The sequence below is a fragment of the Pongo abelii genome, chromosome 13 (assembly GCF_028885655.2).
Source record: "Pongo abelii isolate AG06213 chromosome 13, NHGRI_mPonAbe1-v2.0_pri, whole genome shotgun sequence".
In the NCBI taxonomy this organism is placed as follows: domain Eukaryota; kingdom Metazoa; phylum Chordata; class Mammalia; order Primates; family Hominidae; genus Pongo; species Pongo abelii.
The window spans coordinates 11,980,485-11,995,543 of NC_071998.2; the positions used below are offsets into that span (position 1 = coordinate 11,980,485).

Consider the following 15,059-nt stretch of genomic DNA (forward strand, 5'->3'; position numbering starts at 1 on the left):
CAGGAATACGTGCTATCGTGTCATTTCTGGAGAGTTACAGTGCACAGGAATATGTGCTAGTGTGTTATTTCCAGAGAGTTAAAGTGCACAGGAATATGTGATAATGTGTTATTTCCAGAGAGTTATAGTGCACAGGAATACTTGCTAGCATGTTATTTCTGGAGAGTTGCAAGGTGACTTTTCAAATTGACTTACAAAATCATCCAGCTTTCCAGTTCCATACACTTATTGCTTAATATGAAAGGAGATAGACTGAGATGTCGCTTTGCTGGCTGTAAATAAATATTAAATATGGTGTCAGTTAACATGATTTTCAGTACTGCTGTTACACAGAATATCAAATAAAAATCCTTAAAAATGGAGATACAGGATGGGGAGTGAACGAAGATCTGATGAGGAGTGGGAGCAGTTGAGAGTGGGAAACTGGCCTCCTGTGTGTGGGGACGCTCGTGTCCAGGTGTGAGCAGATGCGGGGAGGTGGGGTCATGGCTGAGGCCCGGACGGTGCAGTGAGCATCACACTCCCAGGCAGAGCCAGTCAGACACTCTTCCCACCAATTTATCAGGCAGCAGCATCTGCCACCATTGCATTATCTAAATAGAAAGAATAAGGAGAGAACCTGCAGCCTCAACTAACCTAACTCTTCCACCTGGGGGATGCTGTGGTGAGGCCGATGCCACAACATGCCCATGTGCTTTTCATCTAAACGCTCTCATGGGTCTGTCTCTGCCCTGCTCAGATGCCGTTGGTTCTGCACAGCTGCCGTGGCTGGACGGACCTGACAGTGGCCACCCTGTCCTGCCAAGCCCGTGGGGCCCTTGTCTGAGTGAGCAGCATGGACGCAATTCCTGTTGTTCCACCCCTTCTTGCCCTGCGCAGGCCCAGCAGCCCCAGGCACCTGCCCAGGACCCTCCTAGATCCTGTCTGTTTGGTGGGACCCCAACCCCGTGTTCATGCCTGCTACTTTCTCTTGTCAGAACTTCACCTCTAGCATGACAGCAGACAGCTGTCTCATAAGCCACTGTGTGTGGGTGGCCTGTCACCTGGCATGGCTGTGGCAACAGTGGGCTTGCACAGCAGACATCCAGCCCAGAGTGCAGGGTGCTCGTTGCCCCAGCATCCCTACCCCGAGGTGCCAAAAGAGCCTTCTCTCCTGTGATCTCAGCAGACCATTCTCACCAGTGATGCTCATGCTCCCAGGTCCCAGAGGGCCAGCCCCAGGGCCACAGCTGACACTTCATAGATCAGTAGCACAGACTTCTGCCAGCTTCCCAGGCCTCTGTGGGAGCCTCTCTGTTCTCATTCCTGCTCCCTGGGATTGCCTATCTCATCAGCACAAAGTTTCAAAAACAATGTTGCAATAATTGAAAATTAGTTCCATTTTTGGTGCCATTTAATTGTACATATGTATGCGTGCATGTGTCTGTGTGATGTGCATGTATGCACATGTGACGTGTGTGTCTGCATGTGTGTGAGCATGGCACATAGGTGTGCGTTTGCTTGTGTGTGCATGTCTGCACATGTGTGTGGGCATGGCACATAAGTGTGTTTGTGTGCATGTCTGCACATGTGTGTGAGCATGGCACATAGTTGTGCGTGTGCTTGTGTGTGTGCATGTATGTGTGCCTGCGCATAAGTACCTGTCTATAGTGGAGCCACAGAGAACCCTGACACCACATATTCACTCCTTACAGATCTAGAATCAGTTCCTTTTACCAACCACAGCTTTCTTCCCTGAGGCAAAGGCAACAGAATCTAGTTAGAGAAAAGAATTATCAAATAAGTCAATTATTGAATTAGGGTGTATAAAATGTTTTTAAAAATGTTTTTAAAAGATTCAAACTTCAGAATTTCCAGGTGACGATCTTAAAACATTTCTTAGGTTCTAATTTTGGGGAAAAAATTTTCCTTTCAGAACGAGTTGTATTTTTTATTGAGTCCATAAAAACAAAATTCAACTTGGGGAAAACTACCACATAAAAATTAAAATGTGATGTTTTCTGAGTTTCTCAAGGAAATTAAACCAAAAGTTAGTATTTAAATAGAAGGTCAAATAAGATTTTTAAGTGGAAGCTCTCTGAACATACAGATTGTTCCACTGCTGACCTGTTCAATCCAGAGGGCACCTTGGTCAGAAGACCTGTGCAAAACACACAAAAATAAATTCGAGAATAAATAAAACCTAGACTGACAAAAATGAGCATTTCACTACAAAACAAATTTTTTTTCTTAAATATATACCTATGTGTGTGATGTGGTATGTGTGTTGTGTTTGTGTTATGTATGTATAAATGTGTGTGGTATGGTGTGTGTGTGTGCTGTGTCTCTGTGTATATGTGGGGGTATATGTGTGGTATGCCTCTGTATATGTGGGGGTGCATATGTGTGTGGTGTGTGTATATATGTAAGTGGTATGGTGTGTGTGTGCTGTGTACATGTGGGTGTGTGTGTGCTGTGTCTCTGTATATATGTGGGGGTGTGTGTGTGGTATGGGTTTTTATATGTGGGTGTGTGTGTGGTGTGTGTATAAATGTGTGTAGTATGGTATGTGTGTGCTGTGTATATGTGGGTGTGTGTATATGTATAAGTGTGTGCTGTGTATATGTGTGTGCTGTGTCTCTGTGTATGTGTGTGTGTTGTATGTGTGTATGTCTATGTACGTGTGTGTTGTGTGTATAAGTGTGTGGTGTGGTGTGTGGTGCCTATGTGTATTGTGTGTGTATAAATGTGTGCAGTAAGGTACGTGTGTGGTATGTGTCTGTGTGTATTGTGTGTTTTGTGTATAAGAGTCCAATGTGGTGTGCAGTATTTCTGTGTTGTGTGTGTGTGTTTAATGTGAGTCCCCACACTCAGCCTATGGGAATAAAAAAATCATAGATCCCCTTGGCTCTAAATATGCCATAGAACAAGTGAAACTGGAATAAAAAACCTAAATATATTTGTTGGGAGTGAGACGCACGACGCGCTGATGTAAATTCCAGAACTGAATGCATCAGCGTGATGTGGAGGAACCGAAACCCTTGTGGCACTGGCCAGAGAGTTCACTGAGCAGCCACTGGAAGCTCCTGGGCTGTAACTGCTCGAGCCAATCACCTTCTCTGCTAACGAGCTCACTCCCAGACCTGCCCTCCACAGAAACAAAACCTAAGTCCACCAAAGACAAAGAATGCTCAATGCAGTGTTATTCATGATGCCTCCGAAATGGAACCCCCAAAGGCTCGTCCAGATTAGAATTTGGAAACAAGCTTTGGTGCCATCACCAACGGGATCCATGTCGAAGTTTTGATGCCTCTATTAAAATGGCACAGGTGAGCCTCCGCCACAGTGTTGGGCAAAATCAGTCAGGCCTGACTGCAAACTCCGCGATTCCCCATACACATGGCCCCAAATAGGAAAGCCGTCTTTTTGGTGACGGAAACCAGAATTGCTCTCCCCAAAGGCTCAAGGGGTGCACTTGGCTGCAGGAGACACTCTCAGCTTTGAGTGGACAGGGACACACAGGCCTGTTTGTCAAATTTCCTCAGCTCACCCAAAAACAAAGATATGTTGCTGACGGTACAGGAGACTGGGCCTGGGTGTCCCACCACTTGCCCTGATGTGAAGGGGATAGTGCCTCCATCTCTGAGGGACTCGGGGTGTCCCACCACTGGCCCTGGCATGGAGGGGACAGTGCCTCTGTCTCTGAGGGACTCAGGGTGCCCCGCCACTGGCCCTGACGTGGAGGGGACAGTGCCTCCATCTCTGAGGAACTCCAGACCCCTGGAACTGGTCATCAATATCAGCAGGTCAGATATTTGGAGATTTTAGAGGAAAAAAGACGATGTTCTTAAAAACAGCCCATTAGGACAGGAGCCAATCAGCTGTATAGTCATTTGCTCAATCAGCAAATAGTTTAAGAGCCCATTGTTTTTCCTTTTATCAAATTGATGAAGATGGTTCAAATCCAGTTCAAACAGCAATGGTCAATTGCTGACTCGAGCCAAGTTGAGTCTAGAAAATGTCGCCTTGGGTCCACGAAGAACAACTGAGACCAGGAGCACAGGTGGAATTCACATCTGAGGGTCTTATAGGCCAGGCGGACCAGTCAGCCCCAAGAGGCCGGCTGCATCTAGCTTCTGCAACAGTGCAATTGCCATATTTAGAGACAAAATACACAATGTCCCTCAAATAGATCTGAGTATTTTTGCAAATGATATTCAAATGCATTTTAAAAAGTAAATGAGCAGAACAGCATATTCAAAATTCTAAACAGCACTTGCCCATCAAGGGCTGGTCTGTGAACCGCCTCCTGATGACCAGCTGATGGTTCTGGGCTACAAATATGTAAGTCAAATATACAAAAGTACTATTCAATAAAAAATGTTTTTCCTCTTTTGTCAGGAAGCATCTGGACTCACTTTATAAAAAGGCAAAGTTTGTGTATTTACAGTTTTGCTGAGGAAGCACGTGAGTCCTGGCCTTGCGGGCTGTTCCTTGTCACTGGAGATGCCCAGGGGCATGTTTTACACCTGGCCACTCCGTCCGGAGGAAGCAGGTGCACTGTGTGGGTGCTCGAGTCTCTCAAGGGGCATGTTTTACCCCTGGCCACTCTGTCTGGAGGAAGTAGGTGCACTGTGTGCAGGTGCTCGAGTCTCTCAAGGCTGCATGGCCATGCAGCGGAACACACTGTGGGACCTGGGCACAGGGCAGGGGGCTCAGACTTTCTGGTTGAATTCTCCAACCACTCTGGGACAAGATTGGTGAGTCTGTGATGCTTGCCGTTGGCTGCCACGTGCCCCTTATCAGTGAGAAGAACAGGCAGAAAATGACATGCCTGGTGTATCCAAAGACCACACCTGGGAGCACCACGCTGACCATCGGGCAGTAATTCCATTTTAATTTCCAACTCCTAGAACTCGGCAGGCAGTGGGTGGGTGCTGGGTGAGGTGCACACAGCATGTCATGTTAGTTAGCTGTGATCTTTCACCCTATGAGCCCCCTGATGTCTACACAGAAAGGACACACTTTAACCCTGACTCCCATTGGACACACATCTCAAACACCTAGGAATGCAACAGTTTTCTAAGGGGAAAGTATTTAGCCCCCACTGTCCAGCCAGGTGCAGCAGCGAGTGGGGGAGGCCTTAATATTTTTGCTTAAAGGAAGAAAAGTCAGTAAACATACACAAATCACAGGAAGCATTATTTGGAAGGAATTCACACATTGAGTGAAGTCACGGAATTTTCAAATTTGCAGAGCTCTACACAGCAGGACCATTAAAAAGACACAGCTGGACCAGCAGTTTGCAAACCTTAATTTCAAACACAAGAAGGGTTTGAAATTTCTTTCTTTAATGCGGGCCTGTGGGTCCAGAGCTGGATTCACTGGCAGGACCCAAGAACCCCAAGTGGCCTCGAGGCCCAACATGGGACAGAGGAGCCAGAGGCCCAGCCTCAGGAAATTCCATGTCAAGGGCCACTTACCCCCAGCACCCCCAAGATGGCCCAGGGAGTGTTTCCAACTCAGTGAAGGGGAGGCTGTAGTCACACACACCATCACATATGGGGTCTGACCCAGAGCAGGGCCCTCAGGCAGTCGGGGTAGACACTGACTCCAAAGACAGGAGCATGGTGGACAGCCACAGGCAGCAGGAGACACTCTGGAGTGAAGGAGAGGCTCAGAGGAGCAGGGCTTCAGTGAGGCCCACGAGAAGATGGGTGCTGCTGACTCCCATGCTCAGATACTCACACATGCATGCACACCCACAGGTGTGCTCTCACATATGCACCACGAGTGCTCACACTCATGCAGAGACACAGCCATGTGTATATGCATGCACACATCCACACAGTCACCTAATCAAAAAGTTCAAGACAGAGACGAGAGAAAAATATAACCCATTGTCAAGAGGTAAAACAGTCAACAGAACCAGACACAGGGAAGTCCCAGATGTTTCATCTGTTGGCTGGGATGTTCAAATGGCTAGAGTCCATGTGTTAAGGGAACTAGAAGAAAAGGTGAAAATATTTTTTAAAAAAGGTGAGGGGATTTCAGCACAGCGATGAAATCTAAAACAGGCAAAGGAAAATGCTGGGAATAAAAAACCTGATTATCAGAGATAAAGAAGTCTGTTGACAGACTTATAAGCTGGTTGAACCTAGCAGAGGAAAATCAGTATACCTGAAGATAAATCAAGTTAAATTATGTAAAGTGAAACACAATGTGGAAAAAAAGAGAAGAGTGTTCAACAGCTCAGATAATATCAAACACTCCAATATATGCTTAGTGAACAAGAGGAAGATGAGAGAAACAATAGGAAAGAGGACGTATTTGAATAGACAACGACCAAGAATTTTCCATTTTCAATGAAAGGAAACAAAGTACAGATTCAAATATCTCATCTAAAACCAACCAGTGTAAATAAAACACAAAATCATATTTAAGCAGATGCATCATAACCACACTACTGAAAAACAAAGGTAAAGTGAAAATCTTGAAGACAACCAGAAGGGGAAGAGATGCCTGTGTACCAAGGGAAAAGATAAGAATTAGAGCAGAGTTATCCTCATGACTGTACAACCAGGAAACAATAAAGCAACCCCATTAAATGCTGAAAGAAAAACTGTGTTAACCCAGAATCGTGCACCAGCATGATAGTAGCTTTCAAGATATTATTTCAAGGTGAGGTAAAGACATTTCCAGGTCAGAAGCAGAATAATTCATTGCAGGTAGACCTTCACTACAAGACATTTTAAAGGAAGTTATTCAGGCAAAAGGAGTGTGATATCAGTGGAAAGTCTCGACCTAGACAAAAGACTAAAAAGTTCTGGAAATGGTAAAAGCAAGGGTCATTATAAAATATATATTTAATTTTTTAATTTACTTTAAAATGTAATTGACTGCCTGAAGCAAAGATGGTAATGATGTATCATGTGGTTAATAACTACATAGGTATATAATGTATGGCAAAAACAGCACAAAGGAAGGAAAAATGGAAGTTTACCTCAGAACAGGTTGGTGTAAGATTATGTTCATTCAGACTTGAATAGGTTAAGTATGTATATGTTAAGCCTTAGAGCAGACAGTAAAAATTTTTAAAGGGCTACAGTTAATAAGTCTATCATGGAAATAAGATCTGACATAAAAATTACTCCAAAAATTCAGAAGAAAACAAGAAAATAATCATCTAGGATAGCTGCAGGATTGCAAAAGAGAAACGTGATTTCAAGGATTCCTTTTCTGTGACCACACCACTTTGCCTGTGTCTGTATCCAAACCAAGTTGAGTCACAACCAACTATCATCCTCCTGCCAGGTCGTCTTACTGGGGGATGGCTCCACAGCAGCAGGAACATGGTCCTCTCCGCACCGCACAGCCTGCTGACCTAGCCCAGCTTCTGATGCAAGCCTGTGTTCAACTAAGAGGACTTGCATGGCCGCTTAATGCAATCTTAGCACTCAATTTTCTCCCCTGGATTTGTGGACAAGGATCTAATTTTCACTGTTAGATTACTGTGGAGATGGTCATAATCACATTTTAGAGAACTGCTAAAATACTGAACTGGTTAAGTTATTTTAAAAATAATAAAACCCACAATAATTAAGAAAGAGGACAAAAGAGCTGAAGCGGAGTTTGGGTGAAAGAATCACCTCAGGGTATCAGCAGCTGATTCCTAAGAAGGGCGGCTTTTTAAACAGAGGTAAGTGGGATGTCTGCCATGCCTTTCTGCACCTCTCTGGCTTTTCCATGGACCTGGAGATAAAGTTACGGCATTTCTCTAAAATGTGTGAGATCCTTAAAGCCAAGGCAATTTATCCCGTAAAACTTCAGTGCTGGGCACTTTAAAATCCTCAGGAGTCATCTGATATAAATAAGAGTGTCTTTGAGGTTTGTGACATGTTCATATTTTATATTTTATAATATAAATAGAAAAATTTCCCCTGTGATGTCAGTTACCGTTCATAGTAACAATACTATCAAATTCACTTCAGAGAGGTTGTTTCTGTCTTCAGGTTTTTAACATAAAACCTAAATTACACAAGAAATACTTTTCCTGTCCTTTAGAAATATAGTTTTGATAATTTGGACACTCTCAGAGTATAAAGTAAGTTGAAAAAAATAACTAAAATGCAACTCATCCAGGGACCCTCAGCACAAAACCAGGACCAGGCCATTTTAGGAAGTGCCCCTTCACGTCAGCAGATGAGTGAGTCGGGGGCTTTGTGCTCCCCTGGGTGTCTCCAAAGGCACCCGCCCCGGCTTTTGCTTTTTCCCTCAGGGTCTTCCCTGGGATGGTTCCTGGGAGCGTCTGTCCACGAGGAGATGGCATTTCTTCCTGTATAACCTTGTACCATGAGGGAGTAAAACTCGTTTATGCTGAACAAAGATGTTTTCCAGAGACCACTGACAAAATCCAGGCTTCTGATTTTTTGAAAGAGAAATCAGCAATCAGAACCTGAAAAGGAAGTGGCAGCTTGCAGCTATGAGACAGCACAGGGCATGGGGCTCCAGGGCTGGAGCCCAGCGGGACGTGGGGTGGACGTGGCCTGAGTTTGTCTGTGGTGGATCAGTGAGGCTTCCAGCGGACCTACCCCTGGCAGCAGAGGATACTGCCCGGAAGTCAGCCCCAGGCCAACAGTCAGGGGTCCGCACCTGCAGTCAGGGAATGGGAGGGACACTGGGCTGCACCAGGGTCTCAGGAAAGGACCTGGCTGACTCACAGGAGTACCTGGTGCAGGCTGGCCTTTGGAGGCATCGGGAGTCCGGGGGAGGGGTCAGGCGTCTGTGCCCCTCACTGTCCAGCCACCACTCGTGGGCTCACCTGAAAGCAGCACCAACGAGGCTAGGCAACGCTCTTCAGCCAAGGGAATTCCTGGAGACAGATGGCTGTGGAGGCTGCTGGCCAGAAGCTGGGGCGGTGGCCGCCCATCACAGATGGTGATGGGGACAGCAAGACACAAATTTACCACAGGTGTTTCTACAGTAGCCCTTCTCAAAGCATGGTTCCCTGGAAGCCCTTAGGTTCCCCAAGGCCCTTCCAGGGGATGTGTGAAGTCAAAGCTATTTTTATAATAATTCTAAGACATTGTTTGCCTTTTCACCCTCATTTTCTAACAGATATACAATAGAGTTTTCCAGAAGCTACGTGGAACATCTGTACCTGTGAACCAGGCGTTGGAGAGACTGGCACAAAGAAGTAAGTCTCCTTACTCTTTGTTCCTTTGTTTTGGAAAATGAATCTTTCTGAAGAAAATATGTTTTATGTCATTCTGTAATGGGTTTATAGTGTTATTTTAAAATAAATTAATAAATGTTTAAAAACATTCTCAGTATTCATGTCTAATATAAATATCAGTAGATTCAACCCCCCAGGTCAGCGTCAGACATTTCTGGGGGTCCTCAAATATCAAGAGTCAAGAAATCCAGAGGCCATGAGGCTCAAGAGCTGCCGTGTAGAGGACGTTGTGGCTAGCAGTCCTGTGTGTCCACAAAATCAAACACACACATTGGACAAACACCAGGATACCTTCCACAAAATAATTATTTCACTTAAGGATGTGGATTCAAAATCATACACCATTCCTATTACAAAAGCAGAAACCCAGATGATGTTCAAAGGTGTGTATACACCAGGGAGCAGGGAAATTGGAGGATGTTTACATTCCTGACGGGCCTCATGGTTTTCATTCATCCATTTATATAACCTACACAATGACAGCTATTTACGTGTTTCATACGATTTTCACCGGGACGCAGCTGATAACTGCAGGTAGAAAGTCACCTCAGAAGGCTACTTGAAATAATTTCTTAGTCTTCCATGAAGGTGGCAAGTTAAAATACTGTTCTCAGAAATCAGCAGAAGGTTCACAACCCTACCACACATATATCCGCATTTTTCTTTATAAATATGAACCTATGTCCACAAGTTTTAAGAATGATTTCAGGCCTTCAAAATTAAATCCATTTACAGAAACATTCAGGTCTTCAGGGATAGATACTGCCATTATGTGCTTATTGAAATTACACAAAAATGACAAGAAAAAATAAAACTACATTGCCTGATAAAATCTAATGTTTTCTTCCATTTAAAGGGCCTATGTAATATAGCTGACAATTCGAAACCTTCACAAACATCTAATGGCAATAATTATTGCTGAAATGTGTAATGACGCTAATAACTTCTGGAAACCACTTTTCCCTTGTGGCTAAAAAACCATGATTATAATGTTCTAAAATGGTGGAGATGGATAAAGACGGCCCCATAGCACTGTGGCCGAAAATGCAAAGTTGGGACCTGGCCCTACATGCCCCTCCTGGCTGCTCATCTACACCCTCTGTAACAAATCAGGAAATGTGAGTGTTTCCCGGGGTTCTGTGAGACGTCCTGGGAAATGACCTGACCTGAGGGGGAGGTCATGGGGACCCCACTTTGTAGGCGAGTCAGACAGACGTTAGGGTGAGATGGAGCTGGGACCCCTCCTAGGGACCTGCCAGGCCACCCCAAACATGGAAATAAAGGAGAATCTCGAGTTCATTCAAGGAAAATTACAGGCACCAAGCTGGTCTTGAAAATCAAACAAGCATCCAGGTAGGCAAGGAGGTAACAATAGCTCAGAACAACATCCGGCTCCCTCTAGAAACTAAAGATAACCCTGCCCCACATCCCTGAACTGTTCTCCAGAAGCCCAGAACCTCACCACCCGGGTCTAAATCCACCGGCACGCAGACCCCCGATAACCAGAACCGGGGAGTGAACTCAACCTGCCTTTGGTTCTAAATTTCTTCCCAAGGAACCTGAAGGAGGAGACCCCCACAGTCTAGAACTTGGCATTGGTTTCTGCTGACCCTAGAGTTTTGGATACAGCTTCTCCTGCAAATCAGAGAATCTTTGAATCCACTTATGACCTATGGGTCTCACTTCAAGATATCTCTTTATTTTTTTTTAAGGTGAAACCTATGGTTAGCTTCCAAGTATTGGTTTGTGACTTTACCAGCAATCTCTTCCTCCCACCTTTAAAATCGTTACCTGTAGGCCACTGAGGAGCTCGGGTCTTAGCAAGAGCTGCCCGATTCTCCTTGCTTGGTGCCCTGCGAATAAACATCCTCCTTTCTCCACTGCAAAACCTCAGCGTGGACGTTTGTCTTACTGCGCCAGGCAAGAGGACCCGATTTGATTTGCGAACGGGGGTGCATCCCCCGCCGCTGGTGTCTGAGGCAGGCAGTCTGTGGCACTGGACCCTTCGCCTGCTGGGTCGGTGCTGGCTCTGGGCAGTTAGTGTCAGAATCAAGTTAAACTTTCGACACCAAGTCTGTGTCCAAGAGAACTGAGAAATTGCTTGGATGAAAACCCCACAATTGGTGTCAGAAGTGTTGTGCGTGTGGAAAAGTCATTTTCTTTTAGCCATTACTCAACTGTACATTCAAAAGGATTTTCAGGTGTGCCGCGCCGGCCGGAGGAGATACATGGGGCGCCCGTGGGCCAGGGCCAGGTGCGGGGACCTGTGAGTGGACCCCAGAGGCGGTGGCACAGTGGAGCTGCTGAGCGGGCTTGAGGCGGCGGAGGCGCCCGGCGCAGGGTGGCTGCCTCCTGGGGGAGGCGACCCGGGGGCCCTGCTAGGGTGACGGCTCCTGCCCTCGGCCTGGGGTCATGAAAGGTCTCGGTGACAGCCGCCCCCACCACCTCTCTAGGGACAGCCTAGACCCACCCCACGAGCCCGTTTGCAGGGACTGACCACAACTCCTACCTGCTGTCGCCCACGGACGCCTTTGCTGGCAAGGCCCGCTTCCCTGGGCAGGACACCCTGCTGGGGGATGGCCTCTTTCCCCACAACAACCAGCTGCCCCCGCTCAGCAGCACCTTTCTCTACATCCACGACAACTCCCACTTCGAGGTGCCAGAGGAGAGCCCCTTCCCCAGCCATGCCCAGGCCACCAAGATCAACCGGCTGCCCACCAACCTCCTGGTCCAGTTTGAGAAGCAGCTGCCCATCCACTGTAGTGGCTTCAGCACCCTCCAATTCCCCCATGGTGAGACCAAGGCCCGTGGCGAGAGCCCTGGCTGCATCCGCCACCTGGTCCACTCAGTCTAGCAGCTTTTCTTCACCAAGCCACCCTTACTGGATGGCACAGTGGGCAAGGTCGGTGGCAATGGCAGCAAGAAGGGTGACATGGAGGACTGGCAAGGGCCAGAGGGCCAAAAGCAAGGAGCGGGCCAAGGTTGGGGAGCCCAAAGGGCGCAGCCGCTCCAACATCTCAGGCTGGTGGAGCGCCGATGACAACTTGGATGGCGAGGCCGGCACCTTCCGCAGCAGTGGCCCAGCCTCCGGGCTAATGACACTAGGCCGCCAGGCAGAACGCAGCCAGCCACTCTACTTCATGCATGCCTACAACACCCTCAGTGGGCACATGCTCAAAGCCACCAAGAAAACACCACCCAGCTGACGGTCCCACCACCCCCGCCTGCACCCCCAGCCACCTGCCCCAGCCTTGGGGTGGGCACTGAAACCAACTACGTCAAACGGGGCTCCTGGTTCACTCTGACCCTCAACCACGCCCACGAGGTCTGCCAGAAGACCTCGGCCACATTTGATAAGAGCGTGCTCAAGCCCAAATCCTGCCACCAGGGTCTAGCCTACCATTACCCGCAGGTGCCTGGTGGTGGCGAGTGCAGCACCACAATGCTGTCCCCATGCGAGACGGATGCCGCAGCCGACGGCCCCAGCCCATTCCGGCTCATGCGCAGCAGCAGCTACATCAAGGCCATGGGTGACAAGGACAGCGACGAGTCCGGCCGCAGCCCCGAGCCCTCACCCAAGACTGCAGCGTGGCGCCAGAGCTATCTGAGAGTCACGCAGCCGTCACTGGGAGAGCAGAGCAACCCCCACAGGAGTCTGGACCGCCTGGATTCAGTGTACATGCTGCTGCCCTCCAAGTGTCTGGGCTGGGAAGAGGACTACATGCCCATCAGTGACAGCCTCAACGACTCCAGCTGCATCAGTCCGATTTTGGACAGGCCTCCCTGATCCCCCAGTTGTTTGGCCATGAGCAGCAGGTACGGGAGGCAGAGCCGAGTGAACAGGATGAGGCGGCCTGCGAGTCAGCCTGCAGCGAAGCGGAGTCCACAGCGGCGGAGATGCTTGATTTGCCACTGCCCAGCTGCTTCCGCTCCCACAGCCCCAGCTACCTGCGTGCCATCCAGGCAGGCTGCTCGCAGGAGGAGGACAGTGTCTCCCTGCAGTCCCTCTCCCCACCACCCAGTACCAGCAGCCTCAGCAATAGTCACAGCCTTCCGAGTTCATCATGCCTAGTGGAGTATAAGAAGACCCTGCCACCGGTCCCTCCATGCACCACTTCAAAGCCGTTCATCTCAGTCACAGTCCAGAGTGGTACTGAGTCTGCCCAGGATACCTTCCTGGACAGCCAGGACCACAAGAGCGAGGTGACTAGCCAGTTGGGCCTGAGCAACTCATCAGACAGCCTGGACAGTGGTACCCGACTGCCCAGCATGACACGGGGTGGAGTCGCCCCAGCCCCTGAGGCCCCAGAGCCACCCCCAAAACATGCAGCTCGGAAAAGTGAATAAGGGACGCTGACCAGCTCTGAGTCCCACCCCGAGGCCACCCCCAAAAGGAAACTGTCATCAATAGGAATACAAGTTGACTGCATTCAGCCAGTGCCAAAAGAGGATCCCAGTCTCACTACCAAATTCCAGTCCATCGGGGTTCAGGTAGAAAGCAGCGTTCCCTCTCACAGTATGTCCTCCCAACAGGACACGGACTCAGATACCCAGGATGCCAATTACTCAAGCTATAAATCATCTGAGAGGAGCCTTCCGGACTGTACCCTTCACCCCAACTCCATCAGCATCGATGCTGGTCCTTCACGGGCCCCCAAGATTGCCCAGATCAAGCACAGCCTCTCCTATGGAGACAACAGTGACCCTGCCCTGGAGGTGTCCTCGCTGCACCCACCAGACCCCAGCTCGAGACTTCTTCCAGCTCCCCAGCAGAGCCGGCACAGCCACGGACCTGCCACCGAGATGGCTACTGGTTCCTAAAGCTACTGCAGGCAGAAATGGAGCAGCTGGAAGGCTGGTGCTGCCAGATGGACAAGGAGACCAAAGAGTACAACCTCTCTGAAGTCTTAGGAAAAGTCCTCAGTGCTGTGGGTAGTGCCCAGCTACCAATATCCCAGAAATTCCAGCAGTTCCTTGGCCTCTGTGAGCAACACTTGAACCCTGATGCCAACCCACGCCCCATAGCCCGGGACCTGGCAGGGTTCTGGGACCTGCTACAGCTGTCCATCAAGGACATCAGCATGAAGTTCGATGAACTCTACCACCTCAAGGCCAACAGCTGGCAGCTGGTGGAGACCCCTGAGAAGAGGAAGGAAGAGAAGAAACCACCCCCTCCGGTCCCGAAGAAGCCACAAATCCAAGCCGGCAGTGAGCCGTGACAAGGCCTCAGATGCCAGCGACAAGCAGCACCATGAGTCCCACAAGAGACTCCCGGTGGCCAAGTGGGCAGCTTCTGTGAGGCAGAACTCAGCCACCGAGAGCATGGAAAGCATCAAGATTTATGTCCTGGAAGCCCAGACCAGGCTCTGAGACCATGCAGGAGGAAAGAAAACGATTTTAAATCATTAAAAAACACAAAAACCAAGTGTGAATGGAAAAATAAAAAATAAAAAATGATTTGTAAATAGATCGTCTGGGACTTTCAGGTATTCTGTTATGAACACCAAGCCTGCCTTTCTCCAGAGATCGCCTCTGTCTACCCTGAAGTTTTCCTCTTTACAATTCTGATTTTTTGTTGTACGTCCCCTCTGTCTGTAAACTGGTGTGACATTTTGGGAGAGATTCTCGGCTCCATTTTCTCACTAACTGAGGATCCAGTGTGATAGTAATCATGCTTCCACAGCGGTGATGGGGTTCCTTCATTTTCCCGATATCCCACTGTTTATTTTGTTTTAAGTAAAACATCTTCCCCTTCAACCTTAGTATCAGGCCCATGTCCCCTGAAAGGCCCTTTGTCAGCTGTGACGTTTTTCCTCCTGGGATCTTTGCTGCTCTGATGGCTGAC

At 48.3% G+C, this 15,059-nt stretch overlaps 1 pseudogene; it reads left to right on the top strand.

Annotated features, from left to right (window-relative positions):
• Positions 1-11,626: 11,626 nt before the first annotated feature.
• On the top strand, positions 11,627-14,584 carry LOC112131520 (disks large-associated protein 4-like; annotated as a pseudogene).
• Positions 14,585-15,059: the final 475 nt, after the last annotated feature.